At 36.5% G+C, this 15,923-nt stretch overlaps 1 non-coding gene across 1 annotated transcript; it reads left to right on the forward strand.

Annotated features, from left to right (window-relative positions):
• Window positions 1-15,174: 15,174 nt before the first annotated feature.
• On the forward strand, window positions 15,175-15,246 carry TRNAL-UAA. The gene has a single exon. It is a non-coding gene; the product is annotated as a tRNA-Leu (tRNA).
• The last annotated feature ends 677 nt before the right edge of the window (window positions 15,247-15,923 follow it).

The following is a 15,923-nucleotide window of genomic DNA, read 5'->3' on the forward strand; positions in this document are numbered from 1 at the left end:
ATTAATTCCTGAAAATAGTCCTTCAAATGTCTTTGGGGTCTTTGGGTTAATACATACACAAACTTCTGACCGCGCTTTGCGCTCGCATTATTCAATCAGTGAGATTCATATCCGTTTAAACGGCACAGTCCTTAAAATGTCTCTATTAGGTCAGCGTACCTGGCTATTTTGACTCAAACATTTTGCTGGTCCCCCCCTCCCATGCCATGACCCAAGGTATGCCACTGATAAATAGTGTTTGTCTGGTTTTGAGATCTAAACACATTGATGGGTTCCTTAAATCTAGGCTTATAATTGTTTGCCAGATCGGCACTTCTCTTGCTGTTTCTATTTTCCACGTATCGATCCTTGGAAGGTAGCACGGACCACTGATTTCTTATAAACGATATCTGTTCATTCCTGGCTTACTTGGCTTAGCCCTGGAAAACTAGTTTTAAAAACATCATTGTAAATAGTTACAGATCACTCCCCCGGTATGTACATACAATGTTTTTTTTTATCCCCTCCTTAATCTACTTTTGTAGTTCCATAATCGTAAACATATTATTTAAAACTCTTGAATATCGCAAGATAAAGTGACTGAACGATGTGCTCTACATTTTATACAGGGGAGGTGCCATTGTTTCTTAAAAGCAAAGGAGAGGGGCCCGGGAGGGGTCGGGCAAGACGTCTGGAAGATGATGCCATTTTGGTCAAACTGTTCTAATTCAGGTTTGAAAAATACTACCCCAATGGCCCATGGGAAGCGGAGGGGTTGGTGTGCTGAAGGGTGCCGGGTAAAATGTGGCAAAGGTAAAAATGGCGGAAGTAAAATGGCAGAGGTAAAAATGGCAGAGGTAAAAGTGGCAGAGGTAAAAATAGCACAGGTAATAATAGCACAGGTAAAAATGGCAGAGGTAAAGATCATGACATGCTACATCAACAAGGAAAAGACAGAACCATTCTGTAGTTATTGACCTTGAATGGACTCCTATTGACAAAATGAGTCTTTTTGATCATTTTAGGTCTAAACTTTATCGTTGGTATGATTAAACTCAAACATTTTCATGCCAAAATGATTTCAATTAGTGAGTGATGAAAGGATCTATATCTTGGGCAGGAGTAGAATAGCACTTCGTCACACACATTTCAAACGAATTTCAATGTAAACACCAATGTGCGCTACCATTAACACACTGATATAGACAAGTTAGGGATTTGAACCACTTGCATAACTTGGATAACAGAAAAATAACAAAACGTTCTGTAATGAAAATATTCTTTTTTTTTTCATATTTCAACATCATAATGGATCCGAATTGATATTTAAATGATACGTATATAGGTTATGTAGTTTAATGTAAATGATATAGTAATTGATCTGTGGCGTCATATACTATCAGCTGCCCAGTACTTTATGCACCAAAATGTATACGTTTCAATTTTTTAATCAGTAATTCATGATTGCTAAAAAAATCTTTCAGGAGCGGATGTGAAATGATCTGTATGTTGATATACTTAAGGTACAATAAAAACCATTTTCATTTTTTTATACAAAATGACACTTCATTGATATTTTGTATTACACCATGTATGGCATGTATGGAGAAAACTGCTCGCAAATGACATCAACATTCAAATGTAAAATTCAAATTAGCTTTTAAAATCTTTTTAATGGATTCCCTTAAACCCTCACCAATATCATTTTTAATTATGTTCTGCTATTTTTACAGTAAAACTGTATGTCAGTGTGAATTTCCCCTGTAATACTTCGGATCTAAAGTGTGTTATATAATATGCTGTACATGTAGGGGCTTTTGGATTTTTTTGGAATTTGGGGTTTAAGACTAGCCATAGATCCCTCTATCATTTTTCCCTCAGCCACTTTTACCTCATTTCGATCTGACCGTGCTAACGTTTGCATGAGTTGATTAGTGATACATATCTCCTCTTCAAGAATTCCTAAGAAACAGTCCTAAAAATGCTCACTTTTGGTCTGAATATCAAAATTTTTAGCTCGCGCTTCGCTAGCATCATTTTAGTTAGTGAAATACGGATCATGATTATACCACAAAAAGTGCTTCATGATTATGTTTAATTAAATATATATATATATATATAAATATATATATATATATATATATATATATATATATATAATATATATATATCAGCAAGCGATTGGCGCTCGCATTAGATGACTATTGTGGCGAGATATTTATGCTCTTCATTAATTCCTGAAAATAGTCCTTCAAATGTCTTTGTTTGGGGTCTTGGGGTTAATACATACACAAACTTCTGACCGCGCTTTGCGCTCGCGTTATTCAATCAGTGAGATCCATATCCGTTTAAACGGCACAGTCCTTAAAATGTCTATATTAGGTCAGCATACCTGGCTATTTTGACTCAAACATTTTGCTGGTCCCCCCCATGCCATGACCCAAGGTATACCACTGATATATAGTGTTTGTCTGGTTTTGAGATCTAAACACATTGATGGGTTCCCTTAAATCAAGGCTTATAATTGTTTGCCAGATCGGCACTTCTCTTGCTGTTTCTATTTTCCACGTATCGATCCTTAGAAGGTAGCACGGACCACTGATTTCTTATAAACGATATCTGTTCATTCCTGGCTTACTTGGCTTACCCTGGAAAACTAGTTTTAAAAACATCATTGTAAATAGTTCCAGATCACTCCCCCCGTTATGTACATACAATGTTTTTTTTATCCCCTCCTTAATCTACTTTTGTAGTTTTATAATCGTAAACATATTATTTAAAACTCTTGAATATCGCAAGATGAAGTGACTTAACGATGTGCTCTACATTTTATACAGGGGAGGTGCCATTGTTTCTTAAAAGCAAAGGAGAGGGGCCCGGGAGGGGGAGGGCAAGACGTCTGGAAGATGATGCCATTTTGGTCAAACTGTTCTTATTCAGGTTTGAAAAATACTACCCCAATGGCCCATGGGAAGCGGGGGGGTTGGTGTGCTGAAGGGTGCCGGGTAAAAAGTGGCAAAGGTAAAAATGGCGGAAGTAAAAATGGCAGAGGTAAAACTGGCAGAGGTAAGAAAGGCAGAGGTAAAAATGGCAGAGGTAAAAGTGGCAGAGGTAAAAATAGCACAGGTAAAAATAGCACAGGTAAAAATGGCAAAGGCAAAAATGGCAGAGGTAAAGATCATGACATGCTACATCAACAAGGAAAAGACAGAACCATTCTGTAGTTATTGACCTTGAATGGACTCCTATTGACAAAATGAGTCTTTTTTCATCATTTTAGGTCTATACTTTATCGTTGGTATGATTAAACTCAAACATTTTCATGCCAAAATGATTTCAATTAGTGAGTGATGAAAGGATCTATATCTTGGGCAGGAGTAGAATAGCACTTCGTCACACACATTTCAAACGAATTTTAATGTAAACACCAATGTGCGCTACCATTAACACACTGAAATAGACAAGTTAGGGATTTGAACCACTTGCATAACTTGGATAACAGAAAAATAACAAAACGTTCTGTAATGAAAGTATTTTTTTTTCATATTTCAACATCATAATGGATCCGGATTGATATTTAAATGATACGTATATAGGGTATATAGTTTAATGTAAATGATATAGTAATAGAAACTAGTGATCAGTTTTTCAGAGCAATACCTCATTGCAGCTAGTCCAAGTGGATGTCAGGTTCCTAAACTAGAATCTGTGGTAACGGTTACCGCACGAATTTTGAAATGTGTAGTGAATCAGGGATTTAAATCTACTGGCGTTTCTTTGGTACCATTTTCGACCTGTTTTGAAGGGGAAATTCACCCTGACAAATGGTTTACTGTAAACTTAGCAGAAAAGTATATAGGGTAAAGTTTGCGGAAAACCCATCAAAGATTAAAAAAGTTATTAGAAGTTTGAGCTTTTGATCTTCGACGTCATATATCAGCATCTGCCCATTACTTTATGCACCAAAATGTATACGTTTCATTTTTTTAAACAGTAATTCATAATTGCTAAAAAAATATATCAGGAGCGGATGTGAAATGATTTGTATGTCGGTATACTTAAGGTACAATAAAAACCATTTTCATTTTTTTATACAAAATGATATTTTGTATTACACCATGTATGGCATGTATGGGGAAAACTGCTCGCAAATGACGTCAACATTCAAATGTAAAGTTCTAAATAGCTTTTAAAATCTTTGATGGATTCGCTAAACCCTCACCAGATATCATTTTTAATTATGTTCTGCTATCTTTACAATAAACTCTGTGTCATTGTGAATTTGCCCTGTAATACTTCGGATCTAAAGTATGTTATATAATATATTGTACATGGAGGGGCTTTTAGATTTTTGGCACTGGGTTTAAGACTAGCCATTCATCCCTCTATCATTTTTTCCTCAGCGTTTTTTACCTCTACCATTTTTACCGCTGCAATTTTTACCTCTGCCGTTTCTACCTTTTCTATTTATAACTTTGCCAGTTTTACCTCTGCCTTTTTTAAATTTGCCATTTTTACCTTTGCTATTTTCACCGCTGTCATTTTTACCTCTGCCATTTTTACCTCTGCCATTTTTAACTTTTCCATTTTAACCTTTGCCATTTCACCTCTGCCATTTTTACCTTTATATTTTTACCGCTATTGTTGTTACCTCTGCCATTTTTACCTTTGATATTTTTACTGCTATTGTTGTTACCTCTGCCACTTTTACCTTTTCCATTTTACCTTTTGCATTTTAACCTCTGCCATTTCTAACTTTGCCATCTTTACTTTTGCCATTTTTACCTTTGCTATTTTTACCGCTGTCATTTTTACCTCTGCCATTTGTACCTCTGCCATTTTTACTTCAGCCACTTTTACCTTTGCCATTTTTACACCGAGCCGTGCTGAAGCAACCCCTATATTTACGTTGGGGTGCTGCGTACATTATTTTCCATACGCAGCATACCTGTGGCCTGTTGCATAAAACTTTTTACCTTAGAAAACTCTGGTAAAACTGAAAACTAAGGTTAGTCTGATTTCTTCCATTGACTTTAACACAGCGAAAAAACTCAGGTAAAAACAACCTTAGTTTTCTCAGGTAAAAAGTTTTATGCAACGGGCCCCTGGTGTGTCAAATTGGAAAATAAAACCCAAATGACCTACGCTTTCATCCTGAACCCCCTTCCCCATTTCTTGCTTCTCATATTTCTTGTAACGAAACTGATCTTCATTTCTCCTGAAACATTTTTGTTTCTTTCTTTGCTTTTATAAATATGTCGGGACCCAAGATGACCTTAGGCTTCATCGGTTTTTTCATGTTTTCAAGTTTTCATACTTACATCAGCCCCCCCCCCTGTAAAAAGGGGAGGAAATCGTTCCCAGGGCCCTGACCCCCCCCCCCCCCCCTCTTCCTGCTTCACATGATATATGCTAATCACTTTTTATTTTTTATACTAGTAAGGTTTTCTTTCTTAAATACTGTTGCGTCTTAAGAGCCTCTCTTTTGTCCTGATGTTTTAGAATATATGCAAAATCATTTTATCGGTGTTCTGTGCCGGAATACTTCATTGTGTTTTGCGCTGGTGAAGTAGCAGTAGCAATATATCATGATGTTCATTCGTGAATAGCACCGTCTACGGCGAAAGTGTGCATTGCAGACGATTTTTTTTTTACTTCATTTATTGTGGAAAGGGAATGTTTCATGATCTTGTCATAAGCGAGCAAGCGATTGGCGCTCTCATTAGATGACTATTGTGGCGAGATATTTATGCTCTTCATTAATTCCTGAAAATAGTCCTTCAAATGTCTTTGTTTTGGTTCTTGGGGTTAATACATACACAAACTTCTGACCGCGCTTTGCGCTCGCGTTATTCAATCAGTGAGATTCATATCCGTTTAAACGGCACAGTCCTTAAAATGTCTCTATTAGGTCAGCATACCTGGCTATTTTGACTCAAACATTTTGCTGGTGCCCCCCCCCCCCATGTCATGACCCAAGGTATGCCACTGATATATAGTGTTTGTCTGATTTTTGAGATCTAAACACATTGATGGGTTCCCTTAAATCAAGGCTTATAATTGTTTGCCAGATCGGCACTTCTCTTGCTGTTTCTATTTTCCACGTATCGATCCTTAGAAGGTAGCACGGACCACTGATTTCTTATAAACGATATCTGTTCATTCCTGGCTTACTTGGCTTACCCTGGAAAACTAGTTTTAAAAACATCATTGTAAATAGTTACAGATCACTCCCCGGTATGTACATACAATGTTTTTTTTTATCCCCTCCTTAATCTACTTTTGTAGTTCCATAATCGTAAACATATTATTTAAAACTCTTGAATATCGCAAGATGAAGTGACTTAACGATGTGCTCTACATTTTATACAGGGGAGGTGCCATTGTTTCTTAAAAGCAAAGGAGAGGGGCCCGGGAGGGGGAGGGCAAGACGTCTGGAAGATGATGCCATTTTGGTCAAACTGTTCTTATTCATGTTTGAAAAATACTACCCCAATGGCCCTGGGAAGCGGGGGGGTGTGCTGAAGGGTGCCGGGTAAAAAGTGGCAAAGGTAAAAATGGCGGAAGTAAAAATGGCAGAGGTAAAACTGGCAGAGGTAAGAAAGGCAGAGGTAAAAATGGCAGAGGTAAAAGTGGCAGAGGTAAAAATAGCACAGGTAAAAATAGCACAGGTAAAAATGGCAAAGGCAAAAATGGCAGAGGTAAAGATCATGACATGCTACATCAACAAGGAAAAGACAGAACCATTCTGTAGTTATTGACCTTGAATGGACTCCTATTGACAAAATGAGTCTTTTTTCATCATTTTAGGTCTATACTTTATCGTTGGTATGATTAAACTCAAACATTTTCATGCCAAAATGATTTCAATTAGTGAGTGATGAAAGGATCTATATCTTGGGCAGGAGTAGAATAGCACTTCGTCACACACATTTCAAACGAATTTTAATGTAAACACCAATGTGCGCTACCATTAACACATTAAAATAGACAAGTTAGGGATTTGAACCACTTGCATAACTTGGATAACAGAAAAATAACAAAACGTTCTGTAATGAAAGTATTTTTTTTCATATTTCAACATCATAATGGATCCGGATTGATATTTAAATGATACGTATATAGGGTATATAGTTTAATGTAAATGATATAGTAATAGAAACTAGTGATCAGTTTTTCAGAGCAATACCTCATTGCAGCTAGTCCAAGTGGATGTCAGGTTCCTAAACTAGAATCTGTGGTAACGGTTACCGCACGAATTTTGAAATGTGTAGTGAATCAGGGATTTAAATCTACTGGCGTTTCTTTGGTACCATTTTCGACCTGTTTTGAAGGGGAAATTCACCCTGACAAATGGTTTACTGTAAACTTAGCAGAAAAGTATATTGGGGAAGGTTTGCGCAAAACCCATCAAAGATTAAAAAGTTTTTAGAAGTTTGAGTTTTTGATCTGTGACGTCATATACTATCAGCTGCCCAGTACTTTATGCATCAAAATGTATACGTTTCAGTTTTTTAATCAGTAATTCATGATTGCTAAAAAAATCTTTCAGGAGCGGATGTGAAATGATTTTTATGTTGATATAGGCCTACTTAAGGTACAATAAAAACCATTTTCATTTTTTTTATAAAAAATGACATTTCATTGATATTTTGTATTACACCATGTATGACATGAATGGGGAAAACTGCTCGCAAACGACGTCAACATTCAAATGTAAAATTCTAATTAGCTTTTAAAATCTTTGATGGATTCCCTTAAACCCTCACCAATATCATTTTTAATTATGTTCTGCTATTTTTACAATAAAACTTTATGTCAATGTGAATTTCCCCTGTAATACTTCGGATCTTAATTGCGTTATATAATATACTGTACATGGAGGGGCTTTTTGATTGTTTGGAATTTGGGGTTTAAGACTGGCCATACATCCTCCTATCATTTTTCCCTCAGCCATTTATAACCCTGCCATTTTTACCTCTGCCATTTTTACCTCTCCCATTTTTACATTTGCTATTTTTACCGCTGTCATTTTTACCTCTGCCATTTTTACCTTTGCCATGTTTACCTCTGACATTTTTACCTTTGCCATTTTTACATTTGATATTTTTACCGCTGTCATTTTTACCTCTGCCATTTTTACCTTTACCTCTGACATTTCTACCTTTGCCATCTTTACCTCTTCCATTTTTATAACCTTTTCCATTTTTTCCTTTGCCATTTTTACATTTGCCATTTTTACCTCTGCCATTTTTACACCGAGCCGTGCTGAAGCAACCCCTATATATTTACGCCGGGGTGCTGCGTATATTATTTTCCATACGCAGCATACCTGGTGTGTCAAATTGGAAAATAAAACCCAAATGACCTACGCTTTCACCCTGAACCCCCTTCCCCATTTCTTGCTTCTCATATTTCTTGTAACGAAACTGATCTTCATTTCTCCTGAAACATTTTTGTTTCTTTCTTTGCTTTTATAAATATGTCGGGACCCAAGATGACCTTAGGCTTCATCGGTTTTTTTCATGTTTTCAAGTTTTCATACTTACTCAAGCATACAAACTTACATGGTAACGAATTTCCTTATAATATAAACATAGACAATATTCCTCTCAAAAGGAAAAGAGAAACAAAGTTTTTAGGTGTCACAATAGATGAAAATTTAAATTGGAATGAACATGTACATTGTATAACTACTAGTATTTCTAGAAACGTTGGTATACTTTACAAAATGAAGAATATAATTCCACATACAACTCTTGTCATACTATACAATTCATTAATATTGCCTTATATATCGTATTGCAACATAGTTTGGGCAACATGTGCAAAAACTAAAATTAATACAATATACTTATTACAGAAAAAAGCAATTCGAATCTGTACTGATTCTCAATATTTATCACACACAAATCCATTATTCCATAAACTAAAGACTCTAACAGTATTTGACATAAATACTCTTCAAAGCTTACTACTTATGTTTAAGTACGTAAATAACATGCTCCCACCGTCATTCCACAATTTTTATACTCTGAATACATCTATTCATTCATACCCTACCCGTAACTCTTCAAATTTCCATTTAATTAACCCCAAATTGCTTATTGCGAAGAGATCCATAAGACACCATGGTCCAGATTTGTGGAACTCTCTACCAGAGCCTGTCAAACAATGTTCGTCTCTTCACTCATTTAAGGCAAACGTTAAATCTATGTTATTATCAGAATACTTGAAGTAAAATTTCTGTGTCGTATCCTTTTTATCGTGAATTTATTCCTCCTTCGTTTTATTCATTACCAATATCTTCATCTTGACCATCATCATCTCCATGGCCTTCATCATCATCATCAACATCATCATCATATCACCATCACCCTCAGCTATTTGAAAGAATATGCCCATTCTGCTTTATCAATGTTATAAATGTATTAATTTCAATTAGTATAAGTTTGGGATTGTCATTTTTTTTCAAGCAATCTGCTTATGATGACAATCCTTCTCCTGCAAATTGTTAACATCATATAGTCAATCATTTTTGTCTGGAATTATCTTTTTAGTAATCTTTATTTACAATTTATGCCAAAAATGCTAACATATTATGTTTATTATGTTATGAAAAATGTATTATACAAATGTTATGGATGCAGAAGAAAACAATAAATCAAATCAAATCAAATACATCAGCACCCCCTGTAAAACAGGGGGGAAATCGTTCCCAGGGCCCTGACCCCCCCCCCCCCTCTTCCTGCTTCACATGCTAATCACTTTTTATTTTTTTTATACTAGTAAGGTTTTCTTTCTTAAATACTGTTGCGTCTTAAGAGCCTCTCTTTTGTCCTGATGTTTTAGAATACATGCAAAATCATTTTATCGGTGTTCTGTGCCGGAATACTTCATTGTGTTTTGCGCTGGTGAAGTAGCAGTAGCAATATATCATGATGTTTATTCGTGAATAGCACCGTCTACGGCGAAAGTGTGCATTGCAGACGATTTTTTTTACTTAATTTATTGTGGAAGGGGAATGTTTCATGATCTTGTCATAAGCGAGTTGAAACTTACTCTAAAAGCAGCTGATTCCAAGAAAATGTCGAAACTAAGATATTTAGATTGGAAGTAAAAAAAGGCTCTTGTGGAATTCTTAGGTTTCTGTCAGAGTGAAAAAAAACCCTGACAACTCACAAATCCACATTTAAGGGGAAATTTGTCATATGTCATGAATACATATTTTATATGGCCTGAAAGGGTATTTTTTCACCCAATAATTTGATACCATATGTGGTATGTCACGTTTCGATAACCAGGAGATATTCCAGTTGCGCCAAAGTAAAGCTTGACTGCTATAAATGCATCCAGATGTCAATGATGTTGTTATCCTGCAAGTGGCGTACCTAGGATTTTCCACAGTGGGGGGGCAAACGTCCGCCTAAAAAATTAACAAGCAAAAAAAAGTCTTCAATCACAAATAAAGGATTTCGCCCCCCCCCCCAAAAAAAAAAAAAGAAAAAAATGACAAGCAAAAAAAAAGTTCTTCAAGCTCGTCAGGGGGGGGGGCAAAAAGAAAGAACTTTCAAGTTTCTCAGGGTGGCAGGGTTACGTCCTTTGCATGGGTTGTGGCTCGTCAGGGGGGGGGGCAGACTGCCTCCCTGCCCCCCCCCCCGTAGGCACGCTAATGCCTACAAGAGTATTAAAAGTAAAAATAATCACAAAACCATTTTCAATGAAATTAACTTGAGAATTGATACTAAGTGTTTATTAAACAATTTTGTTTGATTATATATTGAAAATTGGTTAATTGCAAAGGATTCTAATGCAAACTAGTAATTGTAGGATTTTATACCGGTGTGTTGGCTCAGTTGGTGGAGCGTCCGTCTCACAACCGGGAGGTCGGTGGTTCAAACCCCGGCCGCGTCAGACCAAAAGACGTTTAAAGATGGGAGTTGCTGCTACCCTGTTTGGCGTTCAATAATTAAAGGGATAGAGCCTCGTCGATCTGGCGCAGCACAGCGGCTGCCGGGCCCACAATCAAATGGGCAAAAAAAATCGGAGTATTTCATATCTGGTGTCTATTTCGAACTATGGATTTAAGATTTAAGATTTAGCATACTAAGTCTTAACATCCGGATCATTCATTGCAGCCCCGTATTACATTGGCGCAAATAAGAATTTACATCGCTGCAGAGAATACTTAGTGATTACCCAAGTGTGAAGACATACCACATAAACATGCACGGCAAAAATTGTGGCGTTAACCGGTGTACATAGAGGACCACACCAGTTATTTTACACCGTGTTAAATTGGTGGTGTTAGTTTTACACCTATATGTGTTATTACAACACCTTTGGATGTTACATGTTCACTCTTTGGCGTTGTCTTCAATCTCTAGGGTGTAAATTTAACACCTCAGGATGTGGTCCTCTATTAACACCAACTGGTGTCAGTTTAAATACCACAGTTTTTACAGTGTATCAACTTATTTGGGTACAAGTACTCTTTCCAGCCATATTAATGATAATGTGTTCATGGTATATTTTTTCCTTAAATTGGGACTTTGTGAGCTGTGAAGTTATTTTTTTTACTCATAGGGTTGCGCTAGTATAGAAAATAAATGAATATGTGTAATTTTTTTTTCAAATGACTTGTGTCCCTTCCTTAGAATGGCTCGCATATTAAAATGAATGCGTGTCATTCTGAGAAAGTAGCAACATGCTTGCCAGACAAAATGCTTGTTATCTTGGAATATAAAGGTGTATGAGCTGGGTAAAGGGGAACCTTCAGGTAAGGTTGATGACCTTTATTTTGTAATCATCGTGAGACAAAACAAATTTATAGGGAAAATGATATACAATTAATATTCAATTTGATTTTCAAAGATGGCTTTCTTTTTCATTCTCCAAAAGGGGGGGGGGCAAATTTTTTTGAGGATATTTCGTCCGCGAAATGTGGCAAGCCCAAAAAACAGGTCTTCAAACGGTCTTCTTAATTACTAATTTGCTTTTCAAGGGGGGGGGGGCGCCGGATCAGTTGTGACTCGTCAAGGGGGATAGGAGTACGTCCACTGCATGAGTTGTGACTCGTCAGGGGGAGAAGTTTGCCCCCCCCCTTAGGTACGCCAGTGGCCTAAAGGGATTCCATTCTCAGACCTTTCTCCCTGGACCCCTTCCCCTCCTTTTCGACAGTAGATTTCAGGTTAGTGTTGTCATTACAAATTGAAATCTTTCGAATTTTTATTGTGTTCTACCCATTTTTTTTTAATTGCTTGTTACTTGACTCATTATTTCAGGGGTATTCATTTATTAGTTATTATAACTTTGTTTTATGTACTTATGCATTTTCACAGGATGTGATAGTTATTTTCAATTGGTGATATTAACCACGATATACTTAATTGCGATTCAAAGCACATCCTGGCCACAAGCCATGTCATATTCTGGATTTTCGCTTGGCGTGCTTAATTTCGATAACGTCCTTTCGTGCCAAAAGTGCTTCCTTGTGAGAAAACTGTCAGATGTCTAAATATATGATTATGAATATTCATTAATTTACGAATGTAGACATGACATGTTGAGAGTCAAATATGTGTGTGCAGATGATTGTGAGATTTGTAGATGACCGCTCTCTGTAAAATCTAATAATCATGGCAATTGTTCAACGTGGGATCGATTCACGTTGAGTTTGTGTAGTTGAAAACAAATGTCGTAAGAACTTACGATACACCTTTTAATTTTCATCTGTCTTTATTATCGTTATTCAATGAAGCTTCATAAGACTCCGAGTTATACAAAATATAGATAAACTCAGTTACTATATATTCAATGTATTTACGTAAGCGATGCTAACATGGATAATGATTGAATAGTTCGGTCATGGTAAATTGAAACTAATTTGTATTTCAATTTACACGAGGACGGGCCATGTGATTACTGATATTGCCCTCAATAGATTGATGTACAAGTGTTTTTGTTTCATTATCATTCTAAACTCACATTGGAAGGTTCCGTGTATCGGTATTTCGTTTTGTTATCTTTAATTTGTACATTTCCGGGGTCATTATCATCATGTCCTGGAATAAACACAACCCCTTTATGCTCACAACTTCTTTATAAAAAGTGAACACAGAAGAGAATGTAGCAAGGAAATCATGATGGATTACCAAGCTCGTCCCAAAAGCATTTTTCTCTTCCAAGAACTCACATTCATTCATCCCTTTCGTCTATCTAGGTAATTTGTTCTCCGGTGGTTTCTAGCGCTTTATACAGTTTTCACAGTGAGCTGATATCGATTGATATTTCAATCTGTTTTCCATTGGACCGTCGACAATTAAAAACATTCGGAGACAGCGGATGAAATAAAAAAGATACTCATATTACCATATTGTGGCTTGTTCAAGGGGTCCTGTCTTTTTAGTTCATGCTATCTTTAGAGTCAGCAAGATCTAACTTCAGTTTCCAGTGAAATACTAGCTGTAAGTATTATCAACTTATGTAATGGTATACCGTAAAGATATACCATGAGGAAAGAGTTTAATGCAATGATACAGTTCGACCAACGAAACATACTCCAAACCGACCGATAGACTGTCAATTATAGTAACCTAATAGCTTTGGGCTGTCTGATGGGACTGTAGACATTCTTTCCCAGCTGACAGCATGACGGAGGGGTAAAAGTAATCCCGAGGAAAGGGAAAACTATATCACAGCAAACCTGATATCATAATAGTTCAAGAAGCCTGGTATATTATGCTGTGCTATCACAGTAAAAACGCTGTTTAAAATTTTATAGAACGCTGTTTACTGTATGAACCTTACAGTAATTATTCAAACAGTGTAAACTGTTTAAACTGTGGAGCGTTGTGGCCCAGTGGGTTAGTCTCCGAACTCTGAAACAGAGGGTCGTGGGTTCGAATCCCAACCATGGCGTAATTTCCTTCAGTAAGAAATTGATCCACAATGTGCTGCACTCAACCCAGGTGAGGTGAATGGGTACCTGGCAGGAATTTATTTCTTGAAACGCAGCGCGCGTAACAGCTGCACTGCTAAAGCCAGAGTAATTATGCTGCATATACTGTAGAGCGCTTAGAGACTTCTGACAAAGTATTAAGCGCTATATAAGCAAGTATAGTTATTATTATTAAATCTTAAACAACAAAGTTTAATTTTCAATATCTAATCTTCAATAAATAAAACATGATTGTTTAAACTGTTAAACAACTACTGTAAGGTTCATATAGTAAACAGCGTTGTATAAAATCTTAAACAGCGTTTTTACTTTGTACGTGGAAAATGAAAGTAAATATTATTGTAGTCTTCTGCAAAACCTTTTAATGTAATTCCCCCCCCCCTTCTCCTCGTGTTAGATTTGGTTAATATTTCCCCTTTTCATATTGTAGCCGCTGCAGTCGCTGTTGCTTATTGTGTAATGATGATTATATTGATGATTATTATTTTGTTTATTTTAATCAGTATGTGACATAAAAAGAGAATTCAAAATCCGTTCCTGAGACATTCGTAAAAAAACGTCTGTTCAAGGGCATACGGATTGTGATATATATATATATATGTGTGTGTGTGTGTGTGTGTGTGTGTGTGTAAAGTTATACATGTACAACAGCTTTTGGAAACTCTTTTTTATTTAAATATTGTAAAGAAATGGATGAAGAGAACAATGGTAGGCGTAGCTTAAATCAAGGTTCCCCAGAGCTATCTACCCTTTGGAAAAATTGGTGATGCCGAAAAAATGTCCCTGCCGGGAATCGAACCCGGGCCCCCAGCTTTGAACGCCGGTGCCTTAACCACTAGACTTAGTAGCTAGGGCGAGCCCGATCCGATTGACCGTCAGATAGACAGATTTTCGACACTATACCAATTATATATTCCTTTTTTCCAAAGGGTAGATAGCTCTGGGGAACCTTGATTTAAGCTACGCCTACCATTGTTCTCTTCATCCATTTCTTTACAATATTTAAATAAAAAAGAGTTGCCAAAAGCTGTTGTACATGTATAACTTTACACATTTGTATTTCTTCTCCCATATGTGTACTGTATCGAAGCAATAGCTTTGATCCAGCTGAGGCATGGCGGCTTGTCATTGTTCAAAACTCACCTTCACCCGACAAAGGAATATATAATTGGTATAGTGTCGAAAATCTGTCTATCTGACGGTCAATCGGATCGGGCTCGCCCTAGCTACTAACCGTCTCTGTGGTCTAGTGGTTAAGGCACCGGCGTTAAAAGCTGGGAGCCCGGGTTCGATTCCCGGCAGGGACATTTTTTCGGCATCACCAATTTTTCCAAAGGGTAGATAGCTCTGGGGAACCTTGATTTAAGCTACGCCTACCATTGTTCTCTTCATCCATTTCTTTACAATATATATATATATATATATATATATATGTGTGTGTGTGTGTGGGGGGGGGGGGGGTGGGTGTGTGCGTGTGTGTGTGTAAATATATATATAATTAAAAAAGATGTACCTTCTAGAAAGGTTTATGAAAATTTTGTAATAAATTTACAACATCTCTATACTTTACAAATAAGGGATGGCCACAATAATTTTGATGTCTCAAAAAAAGAAATCTCAGGAATATTTATAAGACCTAGAATCACAATAATCTTACCAAAAGTAAGAGAATTTCAATATAAATTACTTCATGGTGCAATATACACCAACGAACATTTGTTCAAATTTGGTTTTAAAGATACTAATATCTGTTCATTCTGTAAACATAACCCGGAATCTTATGAACATTTATTCTGGCTTTGTAATGATGTTAAAGCTTTATGGCAGAGGGTCATTGAAAAACTTAGTTTGATAAAGCTTCAAAATGCAGAGTGGAAAGATATACATGTGGGAATTAATGGATCCGATCTTGAAGTGAAATTTTGTAACACGGTAATCTTTTTAATGAAATATATCATTTTTAGATCAAGGTCAGAAGGTAGAG

The sequence above is a fragment of the Lytechinus variegatus genome, chromosome 10 (genome assembly GCF_018143015.1).
Source record: "Lytechinus variegatus isolate NC3 chromosome 10, Lvar_3.0, whole genome shotgun sequence".
In the NCBI taxonomy this organism is placed as follows: domain Eukaryota; kingdom Metazoa; phylum Echinodermata; class Echinoidea; order Temnopleuroida; family Toxopneustidae; genus Lytechinus; species Lytechinus variegatus.